The sequence below is a fragment of the Amblyomma mixtum genome, chromosome 10 (genome assembly GCF_055824585.1).
Source record: "Amblyomma mixtum isolate Tamu chromosome 10, ASM5582458v1, whole genome shotgun sequence".
NCBI classification, from domain to species: domain Eukaryota; kingdom Metazoa; phylum Arthropoda; class Arachnida; order Ixodida; family Ixodidae; genus Amblyomma; species Amblyomma mixtum.
In genome coordinates, this window is record NC_143021.1 from 186416562 (window position 1) to 186436688 (window position 20127).

At 49.0% G+C, this 20127-nt stretch overlaps 2 protein-coding genes across 4 annotated transcripts in view; both read left to right on the plus strand.

Annotated features, from left to right (window-relative positions):
• The window catches only part of LOC149327962 (uncharacterized), a 122184-nt gene that overhangs the window by 57206 nt on the left and 44851 nt on the right, over positions 1-20127 (plus strand). The gene's annotated exons all lie outside the window — the stretch shown is intronic.
• LOC149327963 (uncharacterized) overlaps positions 6776-20127 on the plus strand; it is a 44202-nt gene continuing 30850 nt past the window's right edge. For all 3 annotated transcript variants that reach the window (XM_089563231.1, XM_089563232.1, XM_089563233.1), the window contains exons 1-4: positions 6776-7409; positions 13764-13881; positions 15244-15401; positions 15955-16115. The gene's annotated coding sequence lies outside the window, so the exon portion shown is untranslated. The remainder of the gene's footprint in view (positions 7410-13763; positions 13882-15243; positions 15402-15954; positions 16116-20127) is intronic.

The window sequence follows — 20127 nt, forward strand, 5'->3', positions numbered from 1 at the left end:
GCGAGGCAAGAGGTGATATTTCGCCTGCAAGATAATGTTCACAGGCCCGGCGAGAGTCTGTGATTACCGTTTTAGATTTTGGATCGGCGGCAGCGAGAGCTATTGCGACTTCCTCCGCTCGTGTTGAATTTGGGGCCCGAAAAGATAGCCCATCGACATTCATTCCCTGGTGGACTACGGCAGCCGTGAAGAATCCCGCGGGCGACGGCCCTGTGATGTCCACGTAATAGACGCCCTCTTTATAACCATGTTGCCTCTCAAGCGTGCGAACCCGCGCTTGTCGTCTGCCTTCATGTGAAGCCATGTCCATGTTACGCGGAAGCGGAGCGACCAAGAGCATGTGGCGCCACAGCACCGGAAAGGGGGATTACTTCCATATATGATTGGTGTGAACAACTTAAAGACATCCAAAAGCGATACACTCAGGAAGTGGATCCCACCAAGCAAACACCAGAGGTGGACCCTCGGCTCCTCAGGCTATGGGAGGCACGTGGAGGAATGACCAAGCGCTGGAAGAAACAGCGCTTTAACAGGAAGCTCAAGCTCAAGATCGCAGAAGTCACCAAGACAGCGGAGGAGTACGCGACCCAACTGGCCAGGGAGAGCTGGCAGCAGTTCAGTAGCTCGCTGGACGGTACCCTCAGCACGGCCAAAACGTGGCTTATACTCAAGACCCTCCTCGACCCTACCCAAGCCAGGGCCGAAAGCGGGAAAGCTATCCGCAGACGCATCCACACCTTCGAGGGTACGGAAGAGGAACTGCTAGTTAAAGCCAAAGAGAAATGCTACGGCACGACCTTGCCTGCGGCGTACGCGAAACCATACCTGGGGAAACCGAACACCCACCTATACAGGCTGATCACCAGGGAAGAAGTGTTCGCTGAAATAAAGGCATGCACGCGCAACACTGCGGCGGGAGCAGACAAGATCCAGAACGCACTCATACGCAACCTCTGCGACGAGGCGGTCGACCAACTGACCACTTTCCTCAACGGGCACTGGGCCGCAGGAACGGTTCCTGAAGAGTGGAAGCATGCAGAGGTCGTAATGATCCCCAAACCGGGTAAGAAACTCCAGATCGAAAATCTCCGACCTATCTCACTCACCTCCTGCCTAGGCAAGCTTTACGAGCGAGTCGTTACTCGGAGGCTCCAAAGCTACATGGAAGACGAAGACCTGTACCCCCACAGTATGTTCGGCTTCCGAGCCCACCTCTCCACCCAGGACATCCTCCTTCAACTCAAAGAGGAAGTCCTCACCAATGTCCCGAGCGTAGGCGAGAACGTGTTTATGGCCTTCGACATCAAAGGGGCCTTTGACAACGTCAGCCACACGGCTGTAATGGAAGGACTCGACAACCTCCACTGCGGCGAGAAGATTCACAGCTACGTGAAGGCCTTTCTCTCCACCCGCACTTCAACGGTTGGGCTCGGAGACCTTCGCAGCGCTAAATTTTCGACCCTCAACAAAGGCATACCTCAAGGGTCCGTCGTCTCGCCACTACTTTTCAACGTGGCCATGATCGAACTCGCGAGACAACTCGAGAAGATCGAAGGCATACAGCACGCAATATACGCTGCCGACGTCACGGTCTGGGTTACCGCTGGGTCGTTCGGCCAGAAAGAAGAACGACTGAAAGCAGCGGCTACCTGCGTGGAAGAATATGTCAGTGCACGAGGCCTCGCCTGCTCCACCGAAAAATCCGAACTCCTGCGAGTACACAAAGGGAAACACAAGGAAGGGTCCCTCAATGTCTATCTCGAAGGTCAGCTAATTCCCGAACGAGACAAGATACGAGTTGAATGGTACGGCAAAACAGCGCTGACGGACGGGACGGAAGAAGATGAGACAAACACATGCGCATGTGTTTGTCTCATCTTCTTCCGTCCCGTCCGTCAGCGCTGTTTTGCCGTACCATTCAACATGAACCAACCAGCCCGACTCAGCCCTCTCCTTGAAGATACGAGTCTTGGGAATGTGGCTGCAGAGCAACCAGCGATGCGGCCATACGCGCGGCCTTCTCAAGCAATCGACCACTCAGGTCGCCAGAATGATCACGCGCGTGTCGCAGAAGCGGAGCGGCATGCGAGAGGGGGATACCCTGCGCCTGGTTCTGAGCCTGGTGGTCAGTCGCGTGGGTTGCGCCCTCCCGTACTTCAACCTCAACAAAGGAGAAGTGGATAGTGCAGATACCATACTCCGCAAAGCTTACAAAACAGCCCTGCATCTACCAATGAACACCTCCAACGCAAAACTACTGGCTCTTGGAATTCACAACACCTGCGAAGAGATCAAAGAAGCCCAACTGGTCACGCAGTTAGCCATTCTCTCTGAGATTCCTACGGGGCGCTCGCTTCTTAGACGACTGGGGCTAGGCGGAGCTGCGGAAATCGTGAACCGTACTGCGAGCATACCGGACGCAATTCGCCAGACGCTAAAGGTTCGCTCCCTTCCCCGGAACATGGACTCCAACCTGCATGCGGCCCGTAGGACAGCCCGGGCGAGGTATGTACAACAAAACCTAGCTACAAAATCCATAACGGTATACACGGACGCGGCTCCGTATACAGGAAGCTCACATAACAACACAGTGGCGGTAGCTATTGATTCTAACCTAAAGAAATTAGCTAGCGCCTCAGTCAGGGATTGCACGGTAACCGAAGGGGAGAAGCTGGCCGTAGCTCTAGCGGCGGTAGCCGGTTATTGAAGCAACACATCCCTTACCATCCTTACAGATTCGAGAGAAGCGTGCCGTAACTACATGAACGGCCGCATAGGTCGCGCTGTGCTCCGGCTCCTCCAGAGCGCGACCGCACCAAAAGTCACACGTTGCATTTACTGGGTGCCAGGACACACCGACATAGCGGGGAACGAACGCGCCGACGAGGTAGCTCGAGGGTATACGAGCCGAGCTTCCTCCCAATCGGACGATCTACCCGACCAAGTCGGCCCTACGTACTCAGACATTCTCAACTACTATAAAGGGGCACGGATCCGCTATCCGCCGCCTCATCCTGATCTAAATCAACTAGAGGCAGTGTATTGGCGAAGATTGCAGACAGGAACATTCCCACATATCCTTAACAAGATTTACCCGACGCAATATCGGGACACTTGTCCGTGGCGTGGCAGCAAACCATCGTTGTACCACATCACGTGGGAATGCATAATGAACGACAGCTTTCGCAAAGACCCCAGTGCAGAACAGTGGGTTGTCAACAAGGTCTGATCCAGCACGCCCAACGAGCAGAAGCTGAGGGGAGTTCTGGAATAGGGGCACCGACCGTGTGAGAAAGAGGATGTACCTCTTCTTTCTCGTCTGCTTCTAGCACGTCTTTCTAGAGCAATAAAAGTCTTTCCTACCTACCTGCCTTAAGCTTCGCCTTTAAGAGTGGAACGCGACAGCGTCTTGCAGCGCTGCCAGGGAGCCCACGGAATACCCTCGCCCGTTCTGCGCGACACCTTGCCCGTCGGAAAAATTGAAATATTGGTTTTATGCGAAGCATATTACAATAGGTAACCCAAGCCCTTCGTGACGGTTACATGCCGTGCACATCACGTGACACAATGACGTCACGACAGATGAGAGACCGGGCTCCAACTTGTGGCGTCGCTGCGGTTGCACGCCGTTCAGACCACGTGGTATGGTGATGTCACACCACCTGACAATGACGTCACGACATATGAGAGACGGGGCTCCAACTTGTGCCGTCACTGCGGTTGCACGCCGTGCAGACCACATGGTATGGTGACGTCACACCACGTGACACAATGACGTCACCACAGATCACAGACGGGGCTCCAACTTGTGCCGTCACTGCGGTTGCACACCGTGTGATTCACGTGGTATGGTGACGTCACACTCCCGCGCATTTCGAACACGCGCGTTCACACTCGGTGTAGGTGAAACGCTCGCTCCAGCGGGCAGGCGGACGCGGCTTCCGTGGAAATCCAGGCGCTCACCCAACGCGCGTCTCGGGGTTAGTCGGCGTTCCGCTGTAGCCATGCCGTTGTCTTCCCCCACGACGAAGGATGCTAGTGGTTGTATTAAAATGACCAAGTATTCAACCAAAGAAAGCCATGTATTACCAAGCCTAGCCATCAATATGCTTCGCATCTGACTAGGCTTAACCTTACCTAAGCCTCAGCCATTTTTTTAGGGAAGGAAATGCAGCAGTCTTATTTTTCCTTGTGAACACCTGAGCCGCGTCCATGACACGCAACTTCCCATTATAGGTCGCCGGTTCGAATCCCTGCCGCGAACTAGGTTTTAACTAGTATGTTAATGAGGCCCGTGCACCGTGCGATGTCAGTGCACGTTAACGATCCCCAGGTGGTCGAAATTTCCAGAGCCCTTCACTACAGCGTTCCTCATAGCCTGACTTGCTCCGGGACGTTAAACCCCAATAAACCATAAACCAGTATGTTAATGCTGCATGAAACGACGAATCGTTATGACACCGCCCGGAACATTCTGCGGCAAACGGTTGGTAAATTGGTTTTCGAGGAAGGAAATGACGCAGTATCTGCCACATATCTTGGTAGAAAACCTGAACCGCGCCGGAACGGAAGGGAGGAAGGCGGGAGTGAAAGAAGAAAGAGGTGGTGGTGGTGGTGAAAACTTTTAATTACTGAAATAGAGTTTGGAAGCCACAGCGTGGCCCCGCTACATGGTCAGCGTCCGTAGTCCGGGACACCGCATGACAATGCCCCGTCTCTAGCCCGTTTCACCAGAGCCCTTTGGGACTCAAGCGAGCAGCAGTTGAGAACGGCAGTCTCCCATGCCTCTCTGGAAGGGGTAGGGGAAGGGGGGAGGTGGGGATTTTGAGTACATGCCCACACCATGTGGAAGATATCACAGGTCTCCCCACAGTGTGGGCATCGCCCATCCGTGTTAGGATCGTAATGCTTTAAGATTGCAGGACAGAGTAGAGTACCTGTCTGCAGGCGCCTTAAAGTTCGCTCCTGCGTCTTACTCAGCCCCTTTGCAGGGGCCGGGAAAAGGCGGTGGATGTCGCTATAATGCGTTATAATATCCTTGAATCGCAGCAGCGGCTGGTTAGTCTCCGAGCCAGAAGAGCTGGGATGAGGAGTCCGGTGAGTAAGCTCTCGGGCAGCCGCGGCAGCGGCCTCATTACCTCGTAAGCCCTGGTGGCCAGGAGCCCAAATACACCCAAAAGAAAGAGGTGCCGTAGTGGCAGTCTCCGGATGGATGGAATAACCTTTACTGTCCAATGGATAGGGTGATCTACCCACCTGCCGACACGCAAGTCAGGGGAAGGGTGGTGGTGGTGGTGGTGGTGGTGAAAACATTTATTAAATCATAGGGAGAGGTGTTGGGGGTTGTGACTTGAAGGGTCACGCGCTTACAACCACTAGGTGGGATGCCTAGTCTGGTACCCCATTGGCGTTTGCCGCAGCCCGGGCGCGCTGCGGGGGTCCCGCCGCCTCAGATGCAGGCTAGGAGGTCTTAGGTCCCAGCAGACTCTTCAGCCAGTTGGACGTGCAGGAGCTGGAGCTCAGAGTGCGAGCTGCGCACCAGGGTCTCCCAGGTGTCTACTCTCTGTATTGTTCGTCCCCCCGGGAGAGTACGGGCATTCCCATATTATGTGGTCGAGGGTCCCTCTCGCGCCACAAAGGTTACATTTATCGCTCCTGGCATCGGGGAACATGTGGTTCGCCATTATCGGGTGCGGATACGTACAAGTTCGCAGTCGCCTCCACGCGACTGATTGTTTAACTTCGCGTCTGGCGATCTTACCAGTCTATACGCTTCAATCTATATGCTACATAGTCTCCCCATATTAAGGCGAAAGACTTTAATGCCTCATACTGTCGTCAGCAGCCGCGTCGACAGCCGCGTCGGCATCCGTGTCAACAGCCGTGTCGGCAGATGTGTCCGCGTATTGACGGGTGTCCACCGAGATATGCGAGACAGTTACTGCTTAATTTCCTTTCCTCAAATACAGTTTTCAGTTTCTTCATTACGGCCCCTCTTTCTCGTTCTTCTTTCACTCCCACTTCCTCCCTTACTGTACGGCACGGTTCGGGTGTCCACCGAGATGGCAGAGAATTACTGCGCCATTTGCTTTCGTCAAAAAGCATTCCGTTCAAAGGGCAAGGCATCGCGTCGAACCTGTGGTGGCGTTCCCCCCTTCCTGTACGGTCCTGTTCGGGTGGTCACCGATATGACAGAAAATTACTGCACCATTTCCTTTCCTCAAAAAGCGTTGCGTTCAAAGGGGAAGACATCGCGCCGAACGGGTGGTGGCGTTCCTCTTTTCCTGTACGGCGCGGTTCTGGTATCCACCTAGATGACCGTGACGTCACCAGTGTCACGTAGGCAAAGTGGTGCGGGAAACGCTTTCGCCTCTACGGACTTTAGACAGTCAAAGTGCCCCTCAATTTATTTAAGTATGCGCTCTCCACCCCCTCGGTCATCGAGGGGCCCTGTAGGGGCTCGGCGGTAGAGATCTCGAGCCAGCTCGTAGGCCGCCTCGTTGCCGGGGGCGGCTTCATGCTCCGGAGTCCAAATTGTGTGAATTTGCCTATCAAGTTTCCTCTGGCTACGATTTTGGCCGCTAATGGCGAGATCCTTCCGTTGCTAAAATTTTCTATGGTAGTTTTGCTGTCACAGATGACAAACTTCGCTTCTGTTCCAACGCAAGCTAACGCGATCGCATATTCCTCGACAACTTCTATGCTCCGCCCGCGCAAAGTGGTCACGAGATTGCCGTGGCCGCTGACGATCGTTGCCACCGTAAAACCGGCATATTACTGTCCGCTTCGCCATCTTTGACGTGTACTGACATCGCACAGCACACGGGCGCCTTTTGCGTTTCGCCTCGATCGAAACGCGGCCGACGCGGTCGAGTTCGCACCCGGGTACTCCGCCTCAGTAGACGAACGCCTTAACCACGCCTTAACCGCCTTAACCATCGTGGCGGGTACAGCTTCGTCAGCCACACCAGGTTCTGTGAGAACGTAGGGAAGGCAGCTGTCTGTCTGTTCTTTCACTCACTTTCTTCCCTTCCCTTACAGCGCGTTTAGGGTGTCTACCGAGATGTGACGAAACTTCAGCGCCTTTCCTTTCGTCAAAAACGTTCCCCTAACGCCGAAGCTATAAAAGCAGAACGCGAGAGGGACGCGCCTCTACCAACAATCTTCTCTCGTGCGTCTCATTTTAACTCTGCACGTGGCAGCGATTGCAGGTCATCGCCAGCCAGTGGACAGGCCCGTGCAGTTTCCTTCCATTCGTCTTTCAGTCACAACGACGACTCGTCAGCGTAGAATGACTGCCGGATGTTCGAGAACTCCGGACGCCCACATGCCCAAGACAGCCTGTGCCAAGGACCTGTCCATCCGACAGCGGTGCCGACGAATGCGGACTTCCCGGTCAACGTTCAGTGGTGAGTTCGTTACACTGCAGGCAAGTACAGTGGTTTAAAAAGCTTCTTTTTTCTGTGACGCCTTTAACAGCTCATCATTTTGTGCTATCCTTCTGTATGTCACGACGAATTGTTCAGGTGAGCTTCCTTTTTGCGACCTGAGTACTCTATTCGATATGATAGAGCCGCTATCTGATGGAGCTGCATGAGATGTGGTATGTGGCCGTGTGTACGCGTCGCACTGAAATTTTTATCGCGAGCGACACAGCGAAGCAAGAATGCGACGTCCGGGCGCCCCGCTCTACCAAGCCCAACGACCCAGGCGCAGTATATAGTGCCACATAAAATGTTTGCGTTCGAGAGGAAGAAACAAGGCTTAGAGAGGCCGTCGTTCCGTCACACCCAGGCGCTCCTTTTAAGGTATCTTACGAACAATCCGCGTCTGAGATCTAAAATGTGCTTTAATGTTCCCGGGAAGAAGTCAGACATAAAGAGCGTCTGCGTGGTTGGGCCCCGTCGGGCTTGTATGTCAGGCCTTACGAATCGCAGCGTCTCTTGCGTTCCATTGATTTTCCTCTTGTATTCGAGAGCGCGTCGCCGTGAAATTGCCACGCCGGGCGCACCTTATTATCGAACCTTATGAACTCTGGCGTCTCTGGAGACACGTAATTTTTCAATCGTATTCGGCACGACGAAGCCGGACAGCGCGCGTTTCTTCGGCTGCGTTGCGCCGGGTTCGTAGTGGAACGGCGCTCTTTGAAACCTTGCCTCCATGACATCGCATTAAATTTTCAGTCGGTACCGATACGAAGAAACAAACCCGTCTCCATACTTGTACTAATACGGGTGTTCTGCGTTACGAAGAAATATTTCCGTCCTGTTTGACGCTGCGCATAATTTTTTTGCTGCGTTCCTCAAGCGAAAGCGACACTTCGGGATGTGTTGTCACAGTGTGCCGCGAAGGGTTCCCGTACCACGGAGCCCTCTTGAAACCGATGCTTCTCTGGCACTACATGATATTTTACTGTCGCGTTCGCTAAAACGAAGTTATATTGCAACACGTCATCTTATTGTGCTATGACGTATGCCCCGTGTTAAGTTCTAAATCTGAACTAATTAAGCCCTGTTTGGCGGCGTGTAGAATTTCTGTAGTGTTCCTTACTGCGAAGCGACACATTGAGCGCGTCTCCCTTGTGCCACGACTGGTGCCAGCATTACGGAGCCCTCTTTGAACCGATGCTTGTCTGGGGCCGTATACCAATTTGTCCCATTCGTTAGAAAGAAGCCACTTCCAGTGCGTTATCTTAATGGTTCTACGACGGGTGCCCTGCGTTAAAATTTATTAAAACCACAGCCAGTTTGACGCCGCGTACAATTTTCTATCGTGTCCGATAGAACAAAGCGATACTGCGTCTCCCTGATGGTGGCACAGAGGGTACCCCACGTTACGAAGCTATTTGAACCGATGCGTGTTTTGTGCCGCGTAGACAGTTTTGTCGCGCTCGATTCGACTGAGCGACAGCTCAAATCCATATCTCTGATTGTGGCGCGACGTTTACCCCGCGTTACGGAGTCCTATTTCAACCGACGCGCGTTTTGTGCCGCGCAGAATGTTTGCCGCGTTGGATTCGACGAAGCAACAGTTCGAATCCATATCCCTGATTGTGCCGCGACGGGTACTCCGCGTTACGGAGCCGTATTTAAACGGATGCGCATTTTGTGCCACGTGGAATGTTTTACCGTGTTCGATTCGACGAAGGAACAGCTCGAACGGCTACATTGTGCCGCGACGGTTACCCCGCGTTCCGGAGCCCTATTTCAACCGATGCGCGTTTTGTGCCGTGCAGAATGTTTCCCGCATTGGATTCCACGAAGCAACAGTTCGAATCCATATCGCTGATTGTGCCGCTACGGGAACCCGCGTTACGGAGCCCTATTTGAACCGATGCGCGCTTTGTGCCGCGTGGAATGTTTTACCGCGTTCGATTCGACGAAGCAACAGCTCGAGTCCTTAACCCTGGTTGTGCCGCGATGGTTACCGCGCGTTACGGAGCACTATTTCATCGAATGCGCATTTTGTGCCGCACATAATTATCTGTAGCGTTTTTATACGATGAAACGGCACCTAGAACGTGACCTCGTTATAGAAAACGTTTGGGCGTTCCAAGGTACCGAGCCCTACATGAACTGCCCTATTGGAACAGTGGACACCTGAATGGTGCTTTAACCTACGTGGCGGCAGTTGCGGATGTGCGCTGCATGCGTTGGCATTGACATGCTGTGCCAGAAACGCGGCGTAAAAGCCATAGGCCGTCACCGTTCTTTGTTGGCGTTGACAATGTTTTACACTCTGATTATTTTAAGGAAAGTGCGCATAACTGGCTCCCTGGGTGAGTGGATGCCTGGATCGCGCTTATAGTTCGCGCTCAGTGTAGCTCTCATCACCCCACCTACTATCGCGCTCTATATAGCTCACACTGAGCGCGATAGTAGGTGGGGTGATGAGAAAGATGTGGGCTGCATGCGTAAAGGGCTCACAACGGTGATCGAACTCTCGTGATCAACCATCTGCCACCTGCAAGGGTGGCAGGGTGGGTTGGGACTTCAATGTAGATATAAAGACGAACAGGAATTTCGTACCGCTTATGCGGGAGAACATCCCGTTCCTCTCGCTCGTGAAGCCCTACCTCGCGAAACACTTGCATAGACCTCGTCTTTGAGAATCATGCATTGGTGCAGCAAGTCGGGGATATTATCCATCTATTTCTGCGACCGCAAAGCTTCCTTCATGACAAGAGTGGAGTGTTTCTTGAAGAAGTAATATGTGTTTAAAATAAGTTGTCTGTAATTGTACATATATGTCTTGCTCGAATTCTTCGCCTCATTCTATCATAAAGCTGAAACAGCTGATGAACTGCGCTCATATTTCGCATCAGGAAGTAACATAATCGTCGGCAATTTTTTTTTATATAGAGTTCGAAACTAGGCAGCGAAATACTGCTTGCGTTTTTGTGACTGGCGCACCGGCTACGAAACCGGACGCAGTGACTGACCTATGCCCCATGCCCTGTGCTACGGATTCCAGTGGGCCATGCACCAGTACGCAATTAAGCGTGTCTTCGTCCTTTTGGCTTTCGTTAATATTTTGATCTCTACCGTGTGCGCCTTGCGAAGCGGAATACGCGTATTTGCGCTCTGGTTCTCTGGCGTGTCAACGTGGTAATTCAAGCTGCTGCATTGTACTGGACCATGATTCCTCTGATTTCTTTTTTTTTTTTTGCTTCTCTCATGTCATTAGGTGCAAAATTTGCGCTTCGTGCATTATTTACATCCTTTTTTTAATGCTAGCTGGCCATGTTTTTCCTGAAGACACCTTGTGGCTTTGTGTCTACTCCAACCGTGCTGCCATATATTCTCTTCAGACATGAATAAATTCTCCCACTAAATGTGTTCGAACGAGCCAAACATCATCTCTAGTCCAGAGGCACAAATGCAGTATGTTCGGAGGTGCTTGGAACTTTCAGTCTGTGCATTGAAATGGCCACAAGTACCGCACTCATGGACACCTATTTTATTTTGAGGCAACTCGGGAATATTACAAGGCATCGTTATGCAAATGTTGAAGATATTTGTTCAATTTTCCTGTGCGTAAGAAATCTTTGTTTCAAAAGTTTGTTCATTGCAAGTGTCGAGTAGTTAAGACAGCCATAGAAAAGCAATGAGAAACGTTTCTGGCAACAGTAAAAACATTAAGAGCAAAAATACCAGCCTGCCGAGGTGAGATCTTCGGATATTTTTTTATGAAGTGGAATCTCGCGATATATGATAAAGTTTCATTCATGAATAGTTTCCCTTGAAACACGCGCTAGTCTAGAATTTCTGTGCATGAACTATCTGAAAATATTGAAATTATTGAAGTGCGCACGAAGCCCAGAGTTACCATCACGTTAATGTGTGTTTATTATTTTGGTGCTCAAAATTGCTCTGGGACGCATTGAAACGCGTTTTGTTTCACCTGCGCTTTTTGACCGCCACCGCTAATTGTGCATGTTGACTCAGGCCTCCCCTTTTAACAGATGTTCATCTGTTAGGAAACGACGCATTTTCAAGAATATAACAACGCATATTTTGTGCAATACAACGGCGTCGCATTCTTTGCTGTCAACTTGTATTCATGGAACCCAAGTCGTGGAAATTAATCTGAAGCCCTGCCATCCGGCGTCTTTTAGAGCCGATGTTAACTAGTTAGAGGTAAAGCCCTCATCACATTCCATACTATACCTTACCTTACCTCACCCTGCCACGCCATACTGCGTTACTCCTTTATGAGACATGAAGTTGGGAGCAATGCACGCCGGCTATTCACGGCGGGATTCTTGTTCTTATCAGCTTCTTATGAACTATGCAAAATTCGAGTTTTCTAGAGTTAGCGGTTTTTTGGAGTCCCACCGCGCCATGAGTGCATTTGAGAAAGTGGCACCTATGTGTCCCGCTGACCTCTGAAGGAGAGCCGCTTAAGAAGAAAAAAAGTAGTTTTGTTTTGTAATTTGAAATTGCTGGGGGACTACAAGCAACAAAGCACAGAGATTACAAAAGCCTACTTTCTAAGACCAAAAATCTAAAGAATGTCATTCTAGATCCATGCACTCAATGTCACATTCGGAAAACGAACACGGGCGTGCTTTCCGCTGTCTACTTTCTATCGTGGAAAGGCAAGAAGCAAGTTGCACAAAGGGGCACGTCACAGACTTTGCAAGTTAACTATGTTCTAAATCAACATGCAGCGCACGCAAGGGGATCGGTTCGCTTGAGACGCAGGTATGTGCTGCCACCGCTCAGCTATCTCCTAAACAGCCATCAAGACAACTTCTTTGAACATCCACGAGGTGGCAGTAGAAATTAAAACGAAATTGATTCGCGAGGTTTCCACTTCAAAAGTCAGTGCAACCACGAAAAAAGTAGGACACGTGAGTCGCCAACGATGGATTTGCATCATCCTCATCCTCCACGCTGTCGCATAAATTTCACTGTCGCCTAAGACGTCCGCCGCCGCGGTGGCTCAGCGGTTATGGTGCTAGGCTGCTGACCCAAAACACGCGGGTTCGATCTCGACCGCGGCGGCTAGAATTTCTTTGGAGGAGAAATTCTAGAGGCCCGTGTACTGTGCGATGTCAGTGCACGTTAAAGAACCCCAGGTGGTCGAAATTTCCGGAGCCCTCCACTACGGCGTCTCTCATAGCCCTAGTCGCTTTAGGACGTTAAACCCCATAAACCTAACCAAACCAAACCTAAGACGTCCAGGAGTCTGAACACCAGCTCAACTACTTCCTGCGTGGACAGAGACTTACGTGCATGAAGCAAAATGAAACTCCCATGCACTGATGGGCGGCACACAAAGTTATAGTAGATATGGTTCAAGAAATATATTGCTGAGAACCTTTTAATTTGACTTCGCAAAACTTTTTTTTTACAAAAAGTACACACAGGACAAAAGGCAATGATGTATAAAGCAGATTTCAGAATTAGTAAAAAGAAAACTTTTGAAACTTATCGTTCATAACGAACCGGCTGCACAGAGCGCCAAAATCTGCTGAAACCAGCACGCAGCACGCGCAAGTGGAACGGTTCGTTTCAGACGCATGTCCGTGCTCTAAGCGCGCGTCTACATTCAACATAGCTATTAAAAAAGCTTCTTTCAACATCCACTAGGCTGCAGCGGAAATTTAAGTGAAATTAATTGAGCGGTTTCGAGCCCAAAAAGCGAAACATGACTGTGTAAAAAGTGGGACTTATGAGTCCCGCTGTCCAGCGAAGGGTTACAGTACCTTAGCATATCTTACCATACCACACCAAAGCATACCGTACCTTACCGTACCTTCCACGCCTTGCCATACCATACCATACCTTACCATACCTTACCATACCTTACCATATCTTATCATACCAAACCATACCATCATGCCTTACAAAACTTTGCCCATACCCTACCCCATCATACATTAATATACCACTTCTTACAGTAAACAGCCTCCTTTCGAGGCTGCCCATCTGGGATTCCAGTGCAGAACATTCTGGATAATATTTCCACTGTTGGGACTCAAGAGCTGCAATGAAGGCGCCGAAAGTCCTGCTAGGCAGTCTCACGGTGTCCGAGGAGATGGATTGTGCACTGCGCTTTTAAATCATATCGCTGTGACTGGCGACGCCTCCTTGCAGAAGAATACTGCCAATATTCCAGTCTGATATTTTTCCAACCGTTCTTTTGTAACTCCAAAGCTTCAGTGCTGCTGGCTGTATATAATCGCGGTGCAGATGTTTGTTTTCAAGCAAAAGCAGCAGGAGCCTGTTTTGATCATACCTTCTTTGTGGATGCAGACGGTGCATGTGTCGGCAGCGTCCGTTGTGCAGTTGTCACGTGGGTGCGGCCGGATGCTGACGCCCACGATTTCGATCGGCAGTAAGGCGATGAAACTAGCGAAACAGAAGACCACAGGTAAGGAAGACGGTTAGGACGAGAGGAATTGGTCCGGTCCTATAGTCACTACGGTTCCCTGGCCAACAAGAGAATGTGGGCACTGTTTGTTGGTACCTATTACTCTGCTTATGTCAAAAAAAAAGTTGGCAAAAAAAAATGTCGCCGCCATCTTGAATTTCAGCGCTGTTCCAGGATAGGGCCCCCTGTACTTTACCAGTAATTTCGACTTGCGGGGGCGGGAGCGCTTGCGCGAATTTTACGATATAAGCGTATTGGTTGTTTTTCAGACATAGAAGTGATAATGTTTTGGTCAATTGCATTTCATAGAATGCTCCAAACACGCCCGTGGAAAATTCCTCCCGCGTCTCACGTGGCACTTAGTAAGGCTTTTGTTTCCTTTATACTGTTATACTACTACAGTACTATACTATTATACTGCACTGTTATAGGGATAAACTGTTAAACCGCTAGCGGTTAGTCTCCAAAAGGACTGATGGTTCTCGGAGACCTGTTCTTTTCCAAAAGTACCTACTTCTTCCTTTCTTTTTGTGTTTTTTCATGAAATGTAATTACTTGCGAGCACAGCATAAAATATAAGTAGTTAATGAGCCCACCCGCTCACAGATATAAATACGATCATGAAATGCTCGAGTTACATTCATTTTTAGTTCTTAGAGGCAGTGTTGTGCAGTATGAATAATGCATGTCTTATGGGACATACATTAGCACGTGTTCAAGTGCGTCAAAAATTTTTTGTCCAAATCAGATAGGAAAGTGAAGATCTCTGTCGGTGCTCAATGCAGACGTTAACTGCCATTATTTTACTCAAAGCGAATTTTCGCCGTGATGGCTCGATAGTTGTGTTTAGCTGCTGTCTCAGAAGATGCGGGTATGATCCCCGCTGCGACATTCTCATTTAGATGGAGGCGAAATTCCAGGCGCCAGTGTGCTGTGCAATGTTAACCCACGTTAAGGAATCCCAGCTGGCCGAAATCATCTGGAGCCGTCCACTCCAGCGTCCCTCAGAGCCCAAATCACTCTGAGAGGTTAAACCCCATACAGCAAACCAAACGAAATTTTTCACATTGCCGGTGCCATGTGCCACCTTTTGTCTCCTCTGAGGTCCGTGTTATGCTGCCTTTAGCAGATAATAGATCACGGTTTCTTTTGCAGCCACATGTCACCGATTGTGTAGAGGCTAAGTAGTAATCACATATAATAGATTTATTTGCCCTTCACTGTGGCACCCCCAGATGCTTTGGGATGTTAAACCCATATAAGCTAAACTAAACTAAACGTTCTCAGAACTGGTTTGGCCGTCTTGCGAGCTGTGCCGGTTGCTATGATATGAACACTGACCTTCTTTCCTGTGTCTTTCAGCACTGGCAAGTGTCTGTGCCCATCGGACCTTCATTGAGAAAGGAAGAAGCCATTCGCCTTGGCCGCACTTGGCGCGTTCGTCACGTGGGTGCCAGTGGAGCCTACGGTCCGCTTCCTCGCCACCGCAACGATGAGGGGAGTGAAAGTGGTGCCTAGAGGTGAGCAGCACTGCGAATATATGGGTGCAAGTCAATAAAGTGAGCAGCCCATGAATGGGGGCACTCTCTCTTACCGCTTAACTGTGCTGTTGACGTTACTGAATCCAAGTGCGTCAGTAAGTGCTCTAGAGAATAGATTTATTCGCCCTTCACTATGGCATCCCTCATAGCCAGAGTAGCTTTTGACGTTAAGCCACTATAAACTAAACTAAACGTTCCCAAAACTGGTTAAGCCTTCTCTAGAGCTGCGCCAGTCACTGTGATATGAATACTGATCTTATTCCTTGTGTCTTCCAAGCCGCCGCGGTGGCTTAGTGGCTGTGGTGCTCGGCTGCTGACCCAAAATACGCGGGTTCGATCCCGGCCGCAGCGCCTAGAATTTCTTTGGAGGAGAAATTCTAGAGGCCCGTGTACTGTGCGATGTCAGTGCACGTTAAAGAACCCCAGGTGGTCGAAATTTCCGGAGCCCTTCACTACGGCGTCTCTCATAGCCTTAGTCGCTTTGGGACGTTAAACCCCACCAAAACCAAAACCAAAACCTTGTGTCTTCCAGCAGTGGCAAGAGTCCGTGCTCATCGAACTCTCATTGAGACGGAAGAAGCCATCCATGTGCATTGGCAGCACTGGGCGCATTCGTCACGTGGGTGTCAGCGGAAGCTCAGGCCCGCTTCTTCTCCACTACAACGATGAGGAGAGTAAAATTGGTGCCTAGAGGTGAGCAGCACCATGAATAATTGGGTTCAGTTGGATCAAGCGAGGAGCCCAAGAATGGGGGCGCTCTCTCTTGCCACTTCACTGTGCCGTTGACGCCTAACAAAGCTATGCATACAACCCTATTTGGAACTGTACCAGGTCTTTAATCTTTTTCTTATTCAGCACAGAAAATTTTGAACATGCTGAACGTAAATGGGAGTGATCTGTGTTGGTACTTATCAAGTCTAGGAGGGCCAGTTACCGGGACAAATTGCACTTAAGGGACCATTACTTCAACTAAATGAGCGCACTACCTTTTAATTTTTGTTTGAGGGCGTCATATTATATTGTGGGATTGTAAATATGTAATGAGAAAAAAAGCGCGCGAAAAAAGCCGCTGCTAACACCAAGCGTGTCAGTAAGCGCTCTAGATGATCAGTTAATACTATGAAATAAAAGGCGCTGTCATTTTCTCTCGTTCTGTGTGTGAACCTGAAGAACACTTTGACCGAATACATGGAAAGAGAGGAGTTTAGTACACTTGTGCATTATGCGGATTCTTGCAGAGAACGGGCGATGATGAATCTGCAGTCAAGGCAAATAACTGGTTGTGGAGGATGCCTGCTCTTGCTGTGAAAATTATAGGCATTTCTCTTACTGTCTTCCATAGTTTGTACAGCTCACTGCGCACAAAATAGGGCGATCCTGAGCATGCCTAGTTCGAACATCTGAAGTTTAACTGCCCTATTGTGTTTCCCGCACTTATTTTTATGTCTATATCCTAGCGGAATGTCCTGATACAAGCTTGCTGCAAGTAGCTGTGCCATCTGCGGAAGCATTGTAAGCCAGGTTGCGTTCCTTTAAACCTAAAACTGCGCTCGTGTAATGCTTTGAGAAGCAGAGGATCATTCTACGTCTGTGGAGTTTTGAGTGCCTGGGCAAAACATTTTCAAAAAGGAACTATGCATCCTCGCCTGGCCAAAAAACAACTGAAGCATAGAGGGGCGAAGCATATGCCAGGTTTTTCAGGAAAGCCGGCTAATTATTTTTAAACATAGGGTTTTTGAGGAGAAGAGGAGCTTTTTCCTGAATAATAATAGCCGCTTTGGCGAATGTCAAAAAAGAACGGAATCACGTTAATTAGTAAAGTGAATAGCTAAATTCTAATAGTTCACTTTTTAACTACTACACATAGGTACCTGATTGCAATTAAGGATTTCTAGCTGGACGTTAGTAGCAGCCATACCAGTTTTGAAAACACTATTACTCTTGCCACTGCGGCTGGACTAATTTTAGCTGTTTCTCACACGTACCCTTCGAAAACCACGCGCCTGTTCTTTACGCAGCTGCGCCGATCAAAAGTCTGCACTTTGTGAAGCACGTAGAACGTGCCATTCTCTACCCACCAGCTCTGCAGCAGCAAAGGGGTGAGGAGCGGGGTCCACTGCAGCTTGGGTGGGGCTCAGAGTGTCCCTTGGTGCGTGCGGCACAGAGAGTCGCATTTGGATTGATATCACTTGGCACCCTCCCGCAAGCGCATGGTTTTCCGATACCGCAAGAAACGGTCCAAATTATTTGAACCACTTCGAGCTAGGATAATCGCAACTTTATAATTCTAAAAACTGACATGGTTATTACTAACGACTGGCCAGAAATATCAAATTGCGATCAGGTGCCTCTCGGTAACGCTTAAAACGCTAGCTATTATAATTATTCGATTTTTAACATGATTCTGTTTTCTGACGTCAGCAAACGCTTGTATTACTATTCCATAAAAAGCTTCTATTTACCACAAAAACTCTTTGCCTAGGATTAGTGGGGCCGTCCTCCCGGAAGCACCTGGTATACATTGCCTTAAAGTTTTAAAAAGGACAAAGCTCATGTGTTCCTCGGGTATATACCAAGGCGTATACCAATTCTCCCAGCTAAATTTATCGATGGTTTAAGAGATGACGAACAATCCTGCCGCCAACCAAGTTTTTTTTTTTTATTCATGAAGGTGTTCCCTATATATCTAATGCTGTGAACACTCCGTCCCCGAAAATCTAATTCGCTATGGAAGTCTCTCCCTACGACAATCAGCGGCATCAAAGTCTCTCGGTACACGAGTGGATGCTGTTAATGTCTGTCACTTTTGAAGTTGGTTTGGTTTATCGTTTGTGGGGGTTTGACGTCCGAAAGAGACAAAAGCTATGATGGACGCCGTAGTGAAGGGCTCAGGAAATTTGGACCACCCGGGGTTCTTTAATGTGCACTGACATCGCACAGTACACGGCTTTGAAGTTGATAAAAATTACTCCATTGTCTTAGAATTCTCTCTTTACTAAACTGTGTCGCTGCCAGTGTTTGGTGAAACAATTCTGCCGCTGAAGAAAATTGCGTTTTAAAGTGTGTTTTCCTAAGATAATTATCACCGCGAACTTAGGGGTAAAACTCATCTGCAATAAATGCTCCCTCCATCAAAGTCCTTTGCAATAAATAATTATCGCCTGAATGTCTGGCAAACAGCCTGTACGCGAATTTTCTTGCGCCATTATTTGCCCTGAAAATCTTTTAGCCCTTATTACTTAGGCTACCCTCAACAAAACAATCCTTGCTCTATCACAAAACATTCTTTTCTCTGTAAATTTATTCACTAACGCTAGCATATGCAGCGTCATTCGTCTTCTGGTCGCGTGGCCTGCTTTAGACCCATATACATCATCATCATCATCCAGGCTGCACCCACTGCAGGCCAAGGCCTTTCCCGTGCCTCTTCAATTAACCCTGTTCTTTGCCAGCTTGTTATTCTTTTCTTAATCTAATCCCCCACCTAACTTTCTGCCCTCCCCTGTTACACTTGCATTCGCTCGGAGTGCACTATGTTACTCTTAAGGACCAGTGGTTATCTTGCCTTCGCATTGCATGTCATACGCAAGCCCATTTCATCCTCTTGATTTCGACTAGGTTGTCTTTAACCCGCGTCTGCTGCCTCACCCACTGTGCCTGCTTCTGGTCTCCTGACTTAATTCCGGTCTTCTAACTTCCATATCTCGCTGCACTGTCCTTAACTTAACCAGAACCCTTTTTGTTAGCTTTCATTTTTCTGCATCATAGGTGAGTACCAGTGAGGTAAAGCTGTTGTATACTTTGGTCTTGACAGTTATCCGTAAATGCCATTCGTGATCTGGAAGGACTTCCTATATGTGCTCCACCCCATTTTTCTATCTATTTCCCTCTCATGATCCCGATCAATAATCACTACCTGTCCTTACTAGACATAATCCCTTTTCCAGCAGCTCGCTACCAATTGCCAACTGCTGTTCCCTTGCAATATTGTTGAACGCTACTTTGGTTTTCTGAATGTTGATTTTTACACCCACTGTTCTCCTTTGCCTGTCTTACTCATTGATTATGCTTTGCAGTTCATCTTCTGAATGACTAAGCAAGGCGATGCCATGAGCGAATTGCAGATTACTTAGAATTTTTCATTAACTTCTATCTATATCACCACTTTTGCGCGCTAGCTTCAGGTCTTCCTTCGGTGCAACTCTGCACGGCTCAGAAGCACAACAACATGCACTAGAAAAGATCTACCCATTTTGTTTCGTCAAGAACAGGAGTAAGTGCCAGTAGCTGCCGCACTGCTGTTTCTGCATCTATTTGCTACATTGTACTGTTTTTACCTCTTCGGAAAAAAAATCCGACGAATTAAACTTGTTAACAAGAAGAATCGTGACACACTCAGATGCAAGAAAGAATTTTTCATCAGACAGAAGTGACGTACATATATTGAGCGAACGTAGTTTTGCGTGAACGACAGAGAATGAACCGAGAGCAGATTTGACATCTTCCAGGAAATCTGCTGCTGGCCTAGTTGAACTTTGCTGCTGAAGTGTTTTATGATAAGAAAAGAACACGAAATGCGTTGTAGAGCCTGTCTTTGCTGCATCCAGCAGAGCGACCTCTAGATGTTCTTTTGTTAGCGGGAAGGGAATTTTGCGTGTTATTCTGCAGGAGTCCTGCAGGAAGAAACTGAAGTTTACTAGCAGAG